Raw genomic sequence first — 6,000 nt, 5'->3', positions numbered from 1 at the left:
CTCTCAGTGCATTTGCACAGAAAGAATTTAATTGGTTTGGGCAACACGATGAGGTTTGGGTTTCAAGTGGGTCAGAAACAAATCCCCAGTGAATAACCCACTTCCTCCCTGAAACCCAGTTCTGACTCTGCCACGCTCCCTGTGGCCAGAACACGGCAATTCAGCAGAGAAGTTCAGACACCGCAGAAGCAAGAGCTGTCTGACCCTTCGCATTCCTGACCATGGTGGGGGACTTTCTTCAGGTCCCACTGACGGTGTTTGCTCTGTTTGAACATCAGAACTGCCACCAGCCTGGGACTTTCCTGGTGGTCCAGTGGTAGAGACTCCGCCTTCCAATGCAGGGGACGTGCGTTCGATCCCTGGTCAGGGAACTAAGATCCCACATACCGCGGGGCCACTAAGCGTGCACGCTACAACTACTGAGCTCGCGCGCCTCAACTAGAGAGCCCACGTGCCGCAAACTACAGAGTGCCCTGGAGCCCGCAGGCCACAACTAGAGAAGAGAAAACCCGCACGCCACAACTAGAGCGAAGCCCGCGTGCCGCAACAAAGGATCCCACATGCCTCAACGAAGAGCCTGCACGCCGCAACTAAGACCCGACGCAGCCAGAAAAAATAAGGAAAATAAATAAAATAAATATATATTTTAAAAAAATTTAAAAAAACCAAAGAACTGCCACCAGCCCTGTGAGAGCGTGCCTGTGACGTCACCAGAAAAGCCCATCAGAAGGTGGACGAAGGCTCTTCTTGTTGCTATGGAACAATCCTGTCCCATCCCCACACCCAGTCGCGTGCACGCAGCACCAACTACCACGCCCGCCGAACCCGCACGGGTTCTGCATCCCCTCCATCCAGCGAAAGCCCACCGCTCAGTGTGTCTCTGTCCTTGAAGAGCCCGACCGAGGTCACCGCTGAGGTTTAGAAGCTAATGACATTCTTCAGATTCCAGGGCCGGACAGTAATGCAGCCTTAATGCCATGCGTGGCTGTGATTTCCTGAGATTTGCTGAACGTAACCCCTGGGGCATGAACGAGAGCCCTTAAAATAACCCGAGTTATGTGCTGCCAACACAAGCCTGTGCTCAGCTGTTGCCACGAGGAAATGCCTTTCCCGAGGCTCCTGGGGGGATGTGGCGCACGGCCAGAGCAGCTGAGCGTGTGGCCTCTTCAACCTTGGGGGCAGTGGCCAGAGACAAAGCATGGTGTCGGGGCAGCCTCGTTTGAATGGTTTGTCACGAGATGCCACCCTGTGCTGTTTAAGATGGTCATCGGGACTTCTGCCCACACCCAGGCACCAGGCTGACAGGCTGTGCTCAGTTTCCGATGTCTCCCACTCTGTGGGTTCCTCAAGGTGGCAGATGACTGCAAAGTGGGGGGTTTAAAAGCACAGAAATTCATCCTCCCCCAGTCCTGGGGACCAGACGTCTGAGGTCAGGGTGTCCCAGGGCTGCGCTCCCTCCACAGGCTCCAGGGGAGGGTGCTTCCCGCCTCTTCCAGCTTCTGGGGGCTCCAGGCGTCCCTGGGCTTGTGGCCGCGTCCCTCTCGTCTCTGCCTCTGTCTTCTCGGAGCTTCTCCTCTGTGTCTGTGTCTCTCCTATTCCGTGTCTTAGAAGGACCCTGTCACTGGATGTAGGGCCACCTTCCTCCAGCAGGACCTCATCTCAGACCCTTCACTGCATCACATCTGCAGCGATCCCATTTCCAAATAACGTCCCGTTCGCAAGTCCCACGGGCGAGGGTGCAGATGCATCTCCTAGAGATGCAGTTCAGCCCACTATACCCACCTGACCTTCAGTAACATTCATTAATTAGGTCTTGACCAGGTGAAGATGCATAGACACACACACAGACACACACACAGAGCTAAGTGACCCCCCCCCCACCGGGGACTCAAGCACTGACCTCACATCAGTCGTTCCGTCCGTCCACGGCCTTGAGTGACTCATACACACTCACTCGTGCTGTATTCATGGAACCCTACACCCTGGCTCAAATCACAAGGTTGGGGTGATCCAAGATCCCTTTGTTCCTCTTTCAGTGACCCTGAGCCCAGCATGCACTGTCACCTGGTCCCCTCCCCGTGACAACTCCGTGTGCCAGGCCACCGTCCCCTTCCCAGGACCCCTTCAGCCGCCTCCTTGCCCCCTACCCATCCCCATTTCTCCGCCCAGCAGCTCTCGTCCCCTCGTTTTCTGGTGTCTTTCTTTAGTGGCTTTACTGAGATGTAATTCACATCCTATACAATTTATCTACTTAAAGTGTATAATTAGGTGGCTCTTAGTGTTTTCACAGAGTTGTGCAATCACCGCTGAGTTTGTTTTAAAGCATTTCATCCCCAAAAAAGAAACCCCGCACCCATCAGCTATCATGTCCGTGTAAACCCCTGAGAAATCACGAACCCACATTCTGTCTGTGGATTTGTCTGTTCTGGACGTTTCCTGTCAATGGAATCACACACTGGTTGTCCTTCTGGGTCTGCTTCTCTCACTGAGCATCGTGTGTTCAAGGTCCATCCACGTTGTATCCTGTGTCAGGGCTTCACTCCTTTTCATGGCTGAGTCATATTCTACTGTATGGATGGACCCCGTGCTGTTTATCCAACATCCATCCACCCACCCACCCATCCACCCACCCATCCACCCATCCACCCATCCATCCATCCATCCATCCACCCATCCATCCAAGGATCCATCCATCCATCCACCACCCACCCATCCATCCATCCACCCATCCATCCAAGGATCCGTCCATCCATCCATCCATCCATCCATCCACCCACCCACCACCCATGCATCCATCCATGGACCCTTGGGTTATTTCCACCTTTTGTCTGTTGTGAATCCTGCTGCTGTGAGCACTGTGTGTGAGGTTTTCTGTGGACGGCTGTTTTCTTCTCTCTCGGGTACACACCCAGGAGTGGAATCGCAGGGTCACATGGTCACCCCGTGTTTAACCCTTGGAGGAATGGCCGGACCGTTTCTCGACCCCTCTGTACGCAGCAGACAGTGCCCCCTTGTGTAAAACCTCCCGCCCGGTGGCTGGCTGTGACTCCAGGACCTGCTGGCTGGCCCTGGTCACCTGCTGACATCAGCTCAGCTCAGCACCCATGGCCCATGGGCTCCAGCTGGGCCTTGGTCCCCCTGGACACACGCAGCTTCTTCCTGCCCTGGGAACCTCACCCTGGATGTTTTCTCTGCCCAGGACCCTTCCCCACATTTGCAGGGCTGACTCCAGTGCCTGTGTCTCCCAACCATGAAGCTGAGAGGGGACACCAGGACCCTCTCAAACACACAACACGGATCCCCGTTCTCTGCAGAACCCTTCTGACCACCCACGTGTGCATCGGCCTTCTCCCCAAGAAAGGGGAGCCCCATTACCACCTTCACGAGGGTACAGTTACCTGTCCTCCTGAGCATGGCCATCCACACCTGGACCCAGAGGCACGTGCACACACTGGGTCCACTCTGGGTGGGATGATGACCCTCAAGTTCTGTGTTCTTTATATTTTCCTTAGATTTCCCCATGTTCTCCCATCGCTACCTATCACTTTTACGGTCATAAATATAACCAGATGTCTGGAATATGGTGATCTAAATCACTAACCTTGGCCCTCAGAAATACAGCCCCATATCATTTAGAAAAGTGTGCACTCTACACTCCGAGTCAAATGTACATCTTGAACAGGAAAAAAACTAGTTTCTATCACCAGCATCCTTAACATTGTGCTCACTGAAAGAAAAGACTATCACATCTGAGTTTCCACCTGCTTTAAGTTCAGGGGAAAGTGTATGTCATAGCAGAAGAGCCACAGCTAAGGCTTTCGTTAACCAAAGAAGCATCCAGAAAACACCCTCTTTCTCTCCTTAAAGAAGAATTTGTGAGTGATTTTCTAGAGCCACACATTCCTGGGAACAGTACAACTGTTCTCTCTTCCATTATCACCTAAGCCTTTTTATAGCCTAGCGCTTCCCAGAAATAATTCCAACACGCATGTAATTTTAACGCATGTGGGTCTCACTATTTGAAATTTGGAAGATAGAGGAAATATTTTTAAGTCACATATTATCCACATCTGTTTAACAAGCATGAGTTTCCTTTTGTGTATTCCTTCCCCGTCCTCTTCAAGCTCCTTTTACAGAGAGTGAGTCCTGCTTCACGTGTAGCTCTTTCTGCTGACGTGACAGGCGCACTCACTGCGGTCCTCGTTCGTCGCGGCCTTCTGTTGACCATGCGCAGTGCTGCCCAGTATCTTGAGGAAATGAGCCGTGACTTACGGGTCCCTCCTGCTGTTCTTGGGCATGGAGACAGCTTTCATGTTTCCGTTTTTGTGGGTCTTGCAGGGATGAAGATCTGTGCTTGCTTTGGGAGACTGTTTTCTTTTTCTTTTTTAAATTGAGGTATAACTCATTTACAATATTATATTAGTTGAAGGTGTACAACATAGCGATTCACAATTTTTACAGTTTATACTCCATTGTAGGTTATTACAAGATAATGGCTATATTCCCTGTGTTGCACAACATATCCTTGTAGATTACTTATCTTATACATAGTAACTTGTACCTCTTAATCCCCTACCCCTATCTTGCCCCTCTCCCCACTGGTAACCACTAGTTTGTTCTCTTTATCTGTGAGCCTGCTTCTGTTTTGTTATATTCACCAGCTTGTTGCATTTTTTAGATTCCACAGATAAGTGATAAAGAACTGTATTTGTCTTTCTCTGTCCGACTTATTTCACTTAGCATCATGCCCTCCAAGCCCATCCATGTTGCTGCAAATGGCATTATTTCCTTCTTTTTCATGGCTGAGTAGTATTCCATTGTACATATGTACCACATCTTAATCCATTCATTTGTTGATGGACATTTATGTTGCTTGCATGTCTTCAGTATTGTAAATAGTGCTGCTGTGAACACTGGGGTCTACATACCTTTCAAATTAATGTTTTCATTTTCTTTGACTTAAGGGATCTATCAAAAGAGTCCCAGGGGTCACAGAGAAGTGTCTCTTGTCTTCTAAGGGGGATGAAGGGCCGCAGGTGATGGTCAGTGAGGGCTTGTGGATCTGCAGGCCCCGTGGCCCCAGCGGAGGTGGTGATGTGTCAGTGTCCTGGGGTGGCCACACAGATGACCACCAACCAGGTGCTTCAAACATCTCAAACCCATCCTCTCCCAGTCCTGGAGACCAGACGTGTGAGATCAAGGTGTCCCAGGGCCGCGCTCCCTCCAAAGGCTCCAGGGGAGGGTCCTTCTTGCCTCTTCCAGCTTCTGGGGGCTCCAGGAGTCCCTGGGCTTGTGGCTGCGTCCCTCCCATCTCTGCCTCTGTCTTCCCGGGGCTTCTCCTCTGTGTCTGTGTCTCTCCTCTTCTGTCTCTTAGAAGGACCCTGTCATTGGATGTAGGGCTACCCTCCTCCAGGAGGACCTCATCTCAGACCCTTCACTTCATCACATCTGCAGAGACCCTGTTTCTAAATAAGGCCTCATTCCCATATTTTGGGGGTCAGGGCATGCACATATCTTTTTGGGGCCACTGTTCAGCCCATAACCATGGTCTGTGCCCGGTGGGGGCAGGGCAGGGTCTGTGTGGGTGTTTGAAAGTGAGCAGGGCTCACGTGACCCCAGCGAGGGGCCCACACCGCATCCCCAGCCCTCGTTGCGAGGTTCCAGAATGGTTCTGAGTGCCTTTCCCATGTCAGCTCATCTAATGTGTGTCAGAATCTGCCAGATGAGGGCTGTGATGGAGGCAACACTGCCAAGGAGGCAACTGAGGGTCAGAGTGGTTGAGTCAATGCTCTGGTCCCCGAGTAAACCTCAGTGACACAGTGAATGGTAAACATTTTCCCTTACAACATGAAGGCTTTCATAGCATTACGACAGATAGCAGGTACGAAGCAGAAACCACCCAAGTGTCCATGGATGGATGGATGATGGATGGGTGGATGGATTGATGGATGGATGGATGGACAGATGGATACACAGAATGGGGTCCATCCACACAGCAGA

Source organism: Grampus griseus, assembly GCF_964374135.1.
Source record: "Grampus griseus genome assembly, chromosome: Y".
NCBI lineage: Eukaryota > Metazoa > Chordata > Mammalia > Artiodactyla > Delphinidae > Grampus > Grampus griseus.
Note: the sequence above shows the minus strand (reverse complement) of the source record.